Source organism: Arachis duranensis, chromosome 9 (genome assembly GCF_000817695.3).
Source record: "Arachis duranensis cultivar V14167 chromosome 9, aradu.V14167.gnm2.J7QH, whole genome shotgun sequence".
In the NCBI taxonomy this organism is placed as follows: Eukaryota; Viridiplantae; Streptophyta; class Magnoliopsida; order Fabales; family Fabaceae; genus Arachis; species Arachis duranensis.
In genome coordinates, this window is record NC_029780.3 from 33303548 (window position 1) to 33315287 (window position 11740).

Below are 11740 nucleotides of genomic sequence, written 5' to 3' on the forward strand. Positions count from 1 at the left end.
TTTGCATGAAGTGAATCACGTGCACCAACGGCGTGTACGTGTACAGTGTGCGTACGCATCCTTATACGTATAGAAACTATGGCAAATCTTATATCATTTCGAAGCCCCGGATGTTAGCTTTCCAAACCAACTAAAACCGCATCATTTGGACCTTTGTAGCTCAAGTTATGGTCGATTAAGTACGAAGAGGTCGGCTTGACAGCTTTTGCGATTCCTTCATTTCTTTATAAGTTCTCCATTTCTACATGCTTTTCCTTCATTCCGTTGATCCAATCTTTGCCTCTTAAATCTGAAATCACTCAAAAAACATATCAAGGCATCTAATGGAATCAAGGTGAATTAAATTTAACTGTTTTAAGACCTAAAAAACATGTTTTCACTCTTAAGCACAATTAAGGGAGAAGTTATAAAACCATGCTATTTCATTGAATAAATGTGGGTAAAAGGTGATAAAATCCCCTAAATTTAAGCCAAGAGAGAAACAAAGGGTATCAACATTTATTCAATGGAGACTAACTAAATGCAATCTACCTATATACAACTATCTAAATGAATGAAATTGCTTGGTCAAAATAAATCAATTCTCAAGAATACATATATAAGCACAAGGGCCAAAGGTATTAACAACCATGCCAAACCACAATTGAGTTGAGCTATTAAATATTTTTACAAACTTGCATGAAAGGAGATGATCATTGGTAGAAACATGTAATTGAGCATCAAACCCTCATCGGATGTATTTGCACTCTATTCGCTCAAGTGTTTAGGATTGATTCACTCAATTCTCCTCTATTTCATGCTTTCTAAGATTTTTTTCTTCTAACAATCAACATACATTTCATGCATGCATACAAGTGTCATGAGGTCTTTTCTTTGGTTGTAATGGGGCTAGGGTCAAGGTAGGATGCATATATGGTTAAGTGAGCTTGGAATTTGAATCTTTGATAAGCTTAGACTTCCCACCTAACCTATATAATGACCTATACAATTAAGTACTAATCTAACTATCCATTCCTCACTTTTTCACATACTCATGCATTTTCTTTTGATTATCACACATATGCATTGATTTTATTTGAACTTTACTTTGGGGCATTTTGTCCCCTTTTATTTCTTTGTTTTTCTATTTTTTTCTTTTCTTTTCCATATTATTTTTCTTTTTCTTTTCTTTTTCTTTTGTTTTTCTCATTTTTTTCTTTCTATATATAAGAGCATCAATGCATAAGGTTTTACATTTGATCAATACATGAGTATGTACCCAATTCCCAATATTTTTCAATAACAATACAAAGCTACCCTTTTATTCACCCAATGTCCCAAGGTTCCCACACTTGAATGATACACACACACTAGCTTAAGCTAATCAAGATCCAAATAAGGACTTTTATTGTTTTCCGCTTTAAGGCTTGTAATGCGCTAAATCAAGAACAAAGTGGGTTAATCGTAGGCTCAAATTTGGCTAACAAAGGAAGATAAAAGGTAAGGCCATTTGGGTAGGTGAGCTAATGAATTAATGGCCTCAATCATATAAATGCATGAATACACAAAATAATGGAAATAGAGAATCAAACAAATCAAAGATCACAATCATAGAAAGAGAATAATTGCACACAAGAAGGAAAAATAAGTGGTTATAAGATGTAACCACACCATTAGGTTCAAATCTCACTTGCTTGTGTTCTTAGCTCAAAAACCATGTTCCACAATATATATATATATATATAATTCAAACAAGTTTTATGAAAATTTTTCACTCAAATCAATTGGTGCCCTATAGATGATTTTCTCGAAAAATTTCATTATTTTGACTTAGCTTATTGTGTATATATATATGCAAAAATAACAAAACCTAAAATAAAATGCAAAAGTGTTGGAATTAAAAATTTGTCACCCAAAATCGCTGATCAGTCGGACGATCTCCCCACACTTAAAAGTTTGCACCGTCCTCGGTGCATTCAAAGATGAACAAGGGGGTACGGCGACTCTCCAGATTGCTGCGTGTTCTTTCTTCTGCTTCCATGTTTGCTTGTGGTGCATTGTTCATGAAAAACAAAAGTATAACACCATAAGATGAGAAAACAAAAGCAAGGAAGCATACATTGATGGAATGAGGTAAATCACTAGGAATGAGTGAGTGAATTAGTGTGACATTAGTGAAAATAGGAATGTGAGTTCTAAATTAGGCACCTTTTAGAACACACATTAGCATAAAAAGCAATGTCACAAAAGAAGCATGCACTTCACTTATTCTAGTGTGCTTGAGATGCTTTAAGTGAAGTTGTAAGGTAAAACAAGCATTGAAGAAGCATGAAAGCGTTCAAGCTAAAAACATATGGATGCATATGATCATAACACAAGGCATTAAGGTAAATGCACAACATCATCCATCAAGAGGTTGCCTAATCACAAAATAAGGCTCAAATTACATGGTGGCCAAATCATGTAATTCAAGAAGAGTTACAAGCTCGAAGGCAATTCTCATCACTTGGTGTTTTTTAAAAGATAAGCATGAAAAGCTCAAAACCAAGTAGCAAAATATAACCTCAATCATAGAATCCAACAAAGATTATCTAAAAACATTCATGCTAAAATAGAATTTAGGCAATAAGTGGCAGCAATGTATAGTAAACAAAATCAATAATCCAACACTTACAATGAAAAAAATAAATGCAAAGTAAACTAACTAACTAATCAACTAACTAACTAACTAATTACTAACTAACTAACTAATTAGTTAACTAAAATAAATGGTTATTAATGGTGTTTGGGAGTGTTGGATGAAGGGTAGGAGTAGGGAAGAAGAAAAAAGGGGGAAAGAAATGGAAAGAGGAGAAGAAAAGAAATATAGTGAAGGAAGGAAATCCGCATGTACGCACGCATGGCGCGCGCGGGGATGGTGGTGCAATGGGTTTGACGCGTATGCGTACAGCGTGCATCCACGTCGATGGCTTATTTCGAGAGTGGCACGTACGCGGCATGTGCGCGAGTTGGTTTGTGCTTCAGGTCCAATTTCCGCACAATGCAGGCCCAACTCTCGGGTCTTTTGGCTGGGGGTGGAACTTCTGCATCCATGCGTACGCGTCATGTGCGCGTGCGCGTGGATGGTCGAAAATGCTGGATTGTGGATACGCACGCATGGTGCGTGTGCGTGCTTTGTTTTTCAAAATTTTTCTATGTTTTTGCATCAATCCAAGCATTCCAAACCTCCAAACATCTACCAAAACACCTTAAAACCTTATTTAACACACTAAACTATCAAATATACTCAACTAACTAAACAAAATATGAAATCAACTAAATTCTACACTATTTACAAAAGAGAAAATAAAAAGAGGTTACCATGGTGGGGTGTCTCCCACCTAGCACTTTTGTTTATTGTCCTTAAGTTGGACTTATGGGGAGCTCCTCTCAAGGTGGCTTGTGCTTGTATTCATCTTGGAACTTCCAAAAATGCTTGGTTCTCCATTGTGCCCCAAGATTTCTTATGGATTGAGCCAAGTGTTGATGGAGTTCTTCACAAGCTTGAGGATCCCATTATCGATCCTCTTCTTGTAATCCGGGATCCCACACTTTATTTTCACACCCGTCTTGCGGTTGGTCATCATTATTAGTCCATCCGGGTGGTAAGCAAGATGAATTCTCAAGGTGGTACCAAACTCTCCTTTTAGACCCATTCAATTGAGCACTAGCCCAACCCTTACATCTAAGCCTTGAAGTATCAACCAAAATGAGCCTTGACTTACAACGCCATCTACTAAACATTTTTCTCTTACGCTTCATCCCACAAATCATCCTAAGTTGACCATCCGTTTCAAGCAAACCATACTTAAGTGGGACAATAAAGCTAATAGAAATGAGTTTTACCCACTCAAGTGAAGGAATATATGACAACCTAGGCAAAGAAGCTTCCAAAGATATTGACAAAGCGCACTCAACTTCCGTTCTTCTTTTTCTAAGGACTTCCACCTTTCCACAAGATTTTTCAAATTCAATCCTTTGTTCATCAATTTCATCTAACTCTTCTCCATCACTTAAATCATAAATGGGAGGTTGAGAGAAATCTACCTCCACATCGCTCTCTTCTTCATCGGGAGAAGGTTCTTTAAGTTCAAAGGATTTACCATCATTAGGATTTGATGCTTGCTCTTCATTGTCATGGGGACTCAATTCTTGTTCTATCCCATCCAATTCTTCATATGGAATATGCCTTGGAGGTTGTGTACATCCCTCCTCAACATCAATTTCAATCTTCTTGGAAGGGTCTTCTTCAACTCTAGGTTCCCATGGAGGTTATGCATCTCCTAAGTCTTCAACCACTTCTTCATCTTGTTCAATAATCATAGGTTCCTCCAATTGTTCTAACACAAAGTAGCATTCCTTCTTTTCCACCGAAGTTCCCAATCCTTCCTTCATGCTATGTCCTTCTTTTGATTCTCCACATGTAGCCATGGGAGTTCCTTGAGTGTTCAAAAATTGGGATGCTAGCCGGTTTACCACCTCATCCAAGGCGGTCATGAATTGTTGCACATCCCTTGTCATCTCCTCTTGTCCTTGAAGAAGAACACCGAGGGTTTCATCCATTAGAGGTTGGGGTGGATGGGAGGATTCATCATATTGGGGGAATGGTTCATAATAGGAAGGTGGTTCATCATAATTAGGGTGTGGTGGTTCAACATTCTTCACTTTTTCCACTTGTTGCACAACATGCTCCATGGTTGCTTGAAATTGAAACAATGCTTCCTTGAGACGAGCCCTTGACTCTTGTTCCGCTTGGATATCATGATAGGGATCATATGGCTCTTGCATCGATGGAAATGAGTATTCTTCCATGTGAGGTTGTGGTGGAAGGTAGAATTCATCTTGTGGTTGAAAATTTTTATTTATTGAGGGTGGTTCTTGGGAGTATTGAGGTTGGAATGGTGGCGGTCCTATGTATGGCTCATATGGCTCATATGGTTGTTGGTAGGATGGATAAGGATTAGGGTCATATGGAGGTGTTTGGTGGTATAGGGCTTGTGAGCATGGTAGTTCAAAGCTATGTTGAGGAGGGGGTTTATAGGCATATGGTGGGGGTTCTTGAAAGTCACAAGGGGATTCACCAAAGCCGTTGGATTGATATGCATCATAGAATGACTCTTCTTCATAGTGCATTGGTGGAGGTTGTTGCCATGAAAATTGATCATATGCATATGGCTCCTCCTACCTTTGATTATTCCATCCTTGATACATCTCTTCATTGCAATCTCTACTTCCTACAACATAGATGTAATCACACTCATAGCCAAAATGAGAATTCATAATGTAAAGAGAAAACAAAAATCAAAAGATAATGGAAAACAAGAGAAATAAAATTCTACAACTAGCAAATAAAGCAAAAAGCAAGATATTCACACTATTCACATATGTACAATAACCAATAACATAACACCATTGCAATTCCCCGGCAACGGTGCCATTTTGATGATTGGATTTTTGATAGTTTAGAATTTCACAAATGAAGTCTCATTGTAAAGTATAGTTTCTAAACCAACAATAATCCTTTCATGCAAAAATTTGTTTGTCACTAGTACAAACCCCTAAATTTATAAACCGAAGTATTGAACCTCGGGTCGTTCTCCCTAGGAATTACAATAAAGTGCCTTGTTATTGGTTGTGAGTTATGTTTGGGGTTTTTAAGATTTTTGACAAGAATTACAAATGGCAAGGAAAATACTAACAACTAACAAAGCTCTTGGCAAAATATGAGAACTAGAAGTCCTATCCTAGTTATCCTCCTCAATTGTGATAACAAATTATCCTTTGCTCCCACTTAGTTAACCTCTAACCATGGAGGAAAGTCAAGTGGGTGAATCAATTTGATTCCTCAAGTCCTAATCAACTCCCAAAGGATAGACTAGCTTTAGAGGCATTCAAATTAATTAGCAACTTCTAATTATCAATCATCAAAGGAATTAGATAACTCAAGAGTCACTAATTACTCAACCGAGGCCAAGAGGAACAAAACCTACACTAAAACCCAACCAAGCATTTCATCAAACACTTGGAAGGTACAAAAGAAAAGCATAGTAAATTGATAACAAGAATAGAATCTAAAAACAATTATTGAAAAGAATTAACAACAACAATCAAAAGAAACACATTTATTATGAATTACCTTGATTGAATTGAAAGAGAGTAGAAGAAACAAAAGTAGATCTACAACAAAACACAAGAACAACATAAAAGACATTACAACAAAAGAATGGAAGAAGAATGAATGTAACTACAAGGAATTGAGAAGATAGAAGTAGAAGAAGATGAATTAAAATCTAGATCTAAAAACTAAACCTAATACTAATTCTAGAGAGAAGTGAGAGCTTCTCTCTCTAGAAACTAACTCTAACTACTTCTAAAACTAAACTAAAACTAATGATCAAAAGTATGTGAAGTATGTTCATTTTCCTTCAATCCTTGGATTAAATAGCATCAGAAATGAGTTGGATTGGGCCCACAAGGCTTGTGAATTCGCTAGCCACGAGTTTGCATGAAGTGAATCACGTGCACCAACGGCGCGTACGTGTACAGTGTGCGTACGTGTCCTTATACGTATAGCAACTATGGCAAATTTTATATCGTTTCGAAGCCCCGGATTTTAGCTTTCCAACTCAACTGGAACCGCATCATTTGGACCTTTGTAGCTCAAGTTATGGTCGATTAAGTATGAAGAGGTCGGCTTAACAACTTTTGCGATTCCTTCATTTCTTCATGAGTTCTCCATTTCTACATGCTTTTCCTTCATTCCCTTGATCCATTCTTTGCCTCCTAAATCTGAAATCACTCAACAAACATATCAAGGCATCTAATGGAATCAAGGTGAATTAAATTTAACTATTTTAAGACCTAAAAAGCATGTTTTCACTCTTAAGCACAATTAAGGGAGAAGTTATAAAACCATGCTATTTCATTGAATAAATGTGGGTAAAAGTTGATAAAATCCCTTAAAATCAATACAAGATAAACCCTACAAATGGGGTTTATCACTCCTCACCCCCAACAATGGAGTTTAGAGACTCATGCCGTCAAAAGGTACAAAGTTTAGATCTAAAAATGTCATGAGATAGAAAATAAATCTCTAAAAGTTGTTTAAATACTAAACTAGTAACTTAGGTTTATAGAAAATGAGTAAACTAGGATGGATAGTGCAGAAATCCACTTCTGGGTCCCACTTGGTGTGAGCTGGGGCTGAGACTTAAGCTTCTCATGTGCCTGGGCTGTTTCTGAGTTGAACGCCAGGTTGTAACCTGTTTCTGGTGTTGAACTCCAACTTGCAACCTGTTTCTGGCGCTGAACGCCAAACTGCAACATGAAACTGGCGTTGAACGCCAGTTTACATCGTCTATCTTCATGCAAAGTATGAACTATTATATATTGCTGGAAAGCCCTGGATGTCTACTTTCCAACCCAATTGAGAGCGCGCCAATTGGACTCCTTTAGCTCCAAACAATCCATTCCGAGTGCAGGGAGGTCAGAATCCAACAGCATCAGCAGTCCTTTTTCTGCCTAAATCAGATTTTTGCTCAGCTCCTTCAATTTCAGCCAGAAAATACCTGAAATTATAGAAAAATACACAAACTCATAGTAAAGTCCAGAAATATGAATTTTACCTAAAAACAAATAAATTTATACTAAAAACTAACTAAAACATACTAAAATCTACATGAAATCACCCCCAAAAAGCGTATAAAATATCCGCTCATCACTAGACCACACAAAAATCTGTTCATCATAGATATTAGGAGCAAATCGTCAAGGCGATTGCTTCACTGGTCGAGCAAATGGTTTTAATGCTAACCGATGTTCCACAAGAGAACGGTCAAGACCAGGCATCTCATGATAATCCCAAGCAAAGCAGTCTTTGAATTCGTGTAAAAGATTAAGTAAATCGATTTAACATGGTTCCACAAGATTCTTACATATGTGAGTGATTCGAACATCATTATCAGATTCCAAATTAACTTCTTTTAAAGGATCTTGTGACTCAAAACCTTTTGTAACTTCATCATCTTTTGCTGAATATTTTTCGAAACCCAAAGGCTCCAAATCATAAATGCAATCAAAAAATAAATTAACAGATTCACTAGATTTGAAACATACTTTATTATCAATCATTTCAACAACTGAAGTGTTTTCGATACAATGTACTTCTGCTATATCGACAATAGTTTGATTGGTAACATTATTAAAATTAGGAAAGCAAAAAGAACCTAAGCTATGACTAAATTCGATCGAAGCAATCGAATCTATACTACAAACTGGAAAAGTTGAAACTACATTCCTAGATAACTCAACTTTATCAGAAGAATCACTTTTATTTTCAACAGAAGAAAAGCTACTTAAATAAGTTCTTAAAATTACCAGGTAATTCGAGACGTCTCGTTCATCAGCCATGTAAGGACGTCTTCAAATCACCTCTTATGCTGAGCAGTCCCAACTAGTTGGAGGAGCGTCAAGTCTTAGATAATGAAGCTTCACATTTAGACCTTCTGAAGTCAAAAAACAACCTTTACAGTTGTAAGAAGTGAGCACCCTGTCGACATTCAAAGGCTTTAACTTAGGACTATGCACCCTGAAATCGACATGCAGTTATTCGACATACAGATTCAAATCAGCCTTAACTACTTCAGACTTCCCTTCGTCTATTCATAAAAGGATACTTTGATGCACAGTGGAAAATACTGCCACAACTCTATGGATCCAATCACGCCCCAACAAAGCGCTATAGCTAGCCTTCGATGACACCACCACAAAGACAGTTTTTCGATCAGAAGACCCAGCTTTCACCCCAAGGGTAACCAATCCTTTTGTGGGGGTAGAAACTTCACTATAATCAGTCATAGCCTCCCCTCCATTGACCAAGACTTTGTTAACTTTAATTCTACTCATCACAGTTGTGACATGCAGAGGACGGAGATGAAAAATCCTCCTCATCATCCACATCATAGTCCTCATTGGGGTTCCTCTCATATTCTTCCAAGTTCTCCATCGGAATTATTGAAATGGTACTCACCATTTCATCATCACCTTCTTTGAAAAACTCCTCGTCCAGACATAGTTATTAAAATCAGACCAGTCAGTTCGACCGAAAAATCAATAAACCGGATCCAATACCGGTCCGGTCCAAACTTAGGACTACTTAAGTCACAGAACCGGCACGAACCGGCCAAAACCGATGTAAACCGGTGAAAAAAGGTCAAATTCGATGAAAACCGGACCGAACCGAACCACTCAAATCGCAACTGAAGGAGAACTTACGGCGCACTAGCATTCTGGAAAAACACCATGCTCCATATGCTCCAGCGCTTTCAAGTGTCAAGGGTTGTGAATTTTGGAAAATTTTCTAAAATGGCCAACACATGGTTCAAACTCCTTCACTCAAGAGTGCAAGGAGAATGGTTGTACCACCAAGCTGGCACACTTTTTACTAACATATATACCAATTATATATATGTATACAAATTTTTTATTTTATTTATATTCAATTTATTTCAATTTTAAAGTCACTCATTTTTAAATCAATTATATTCTATTTAACTATAAATTTTATTAAATATATATAAATTAAAAAGATTAACAAAAAATTTATTAATCACAATTTATTTTTTCTTTTCATGATTATATGATATCTATTAATATTATTTTTTCAATAAATACTTGTAGTATATAATAATAGGTAAAGACTCACATGCAGTTGTCTTCATATGAAGTTAATAGTTGAAAAACGTTAGATGATATTTAGTCAAACTTGTCAAATCATCTAACGGTTCTTAAATATCAACTTCATATGAAAATAACTGTATATGAGTTTTCACCTATAATAACATAATAATAAAATAAATATAAAATAATTAATAAAATGTTAAAAATTAAAAATGATAATTATTTTTATAAAAACAAAATAAAATACTTATAATAAAAAATAATTAAATTTTATATAATTATTTAATTATACCGGGTTAATCGGTTCGAACAGTGACCCACCGGTTGAACCAATGACCCAGTGATCTAGTAACCTGACCGGTTCGATCACCGGTTCGGTTTTGACAACTATGAGTCCAGATCAGCTTCTTTCTCCTTAGTAACTTCTTGAGTAACTACCACTGCTTTACCTTTACAAAGTTTAGCAGGGGATGGAATTTCCTTCGAATATGTCTCCCAATCAACAGGGAATACAACTTTTAAATGCACAAAAGGAGTTGCCCCCTTGACTTTGTCACCTTGAGACACCTTTGGTAACGGGCATCCATTTCTTCCTGTTCCCTTCTGATTTCCTCTGGCTCGGCCACGGAAATAAGGATAAGGACCTCGAGGAGGTCTTCGATGGTCCCACTATGGATTACATCTATACTGGGCATCCCTGTTTTGGAATTCCTAACAATTTTGAATCCACTGCACACCCAAAACTTGAGAACCACCCAAGGGTGCAGCAACATTTCTTTGAGGGCCTCTAGAACTCTACCCTTCTACTCTTTGAACTGGATGGTCCTGTCGAGCTTGCTCCTCTTTATGAGCCAATTTCTTTTTCATTTTCTCTTTTTTCAAAGATTGTTGCAGCTTCAGCATCAAAAACTATATTACATCGAGGACATAGAGATACGTCTCGATCCTTCAATTTTTGTTACATCAGGAATTCTAGCAAACCATCTCCTACAACAGGGTAGATTGATCAAACAGTAGATTCAAAGTCTCCCAAAGCCACATCAAAGTCATATGACAAGCCAACCATGTTTACGCCAAAATATGGTTCAGCAAAACTGGCTCCACTATCGAAGAGATTAGCATCAACCTTCATCTTTTCTTTGCATCGTCGAATTTCAATCGACCATCCATAATCGCCTCTTGTATCAGGTCCTTGAAACGAACACAATTGTTATTCGAATGGCTAGTTGCTTGATGAAACTTGCAGTAAGGTTTTCCTTTTAAATCTTTTACCGAAAGCAAAGTTCTGCCTTCAGGTAAAATTAATTGTTTATCTTTAAGCAACACATCAAATATTTGAACCAATTTTGAAATATCAAAACTATATTTCTTTCCACTCTTATGTTTTGAATCACTCGATTTATTACCTCTCGATATTTTCTTGATTAAGGAAAAAACAAAAGGTGGTCCTTTTTTAAGTTCAGTGATGAGCGGATAATTTATACGCTTTTTGGCATTGTTTTTAGTATGTTTTTAGTATGTTTTAGTTAGTTTTTATTATATTTTTATTAGTTTTATTTAAAATTCAATTTTCTGGGCTTTACTATGAGTTTGTGTGTTTTTCTGTGATTTCAGGTATTTTCTGGCTGAAATTGAGGGACCTGAGCAAAAATCTAATCCAGAGGCTGAAAAGGACTGCAGATGCTGTTGGATTCTGACCTCCCTGCACTCGAAGTGGATTTTATGGAGCTATAGAATCCCAATTGGCGCGATCTCAATTGCGTTGAAAAGTAGACATCCTGGGCTTTCCAGCAATATATAATAGTTTATACTTTTCCCGAGATTTGATGGCCCAAACTGGCGTTCCAAATCAGCTCAAGACTGCCCAGCGTTAAACGCTGGAACTGGCACAAAAATGGGAGCTAAACGCCCAAATGGCACAAAAGCTGGCGTTTAACTCCAAGAAAAGTCTCTACACATAGACGCTTCAATGCTCAGCCCAAACACACACCAAGTGGGCCCGGAAGTGGATTTTTATGTCATTTACTCATTTTTGTAAACCCTA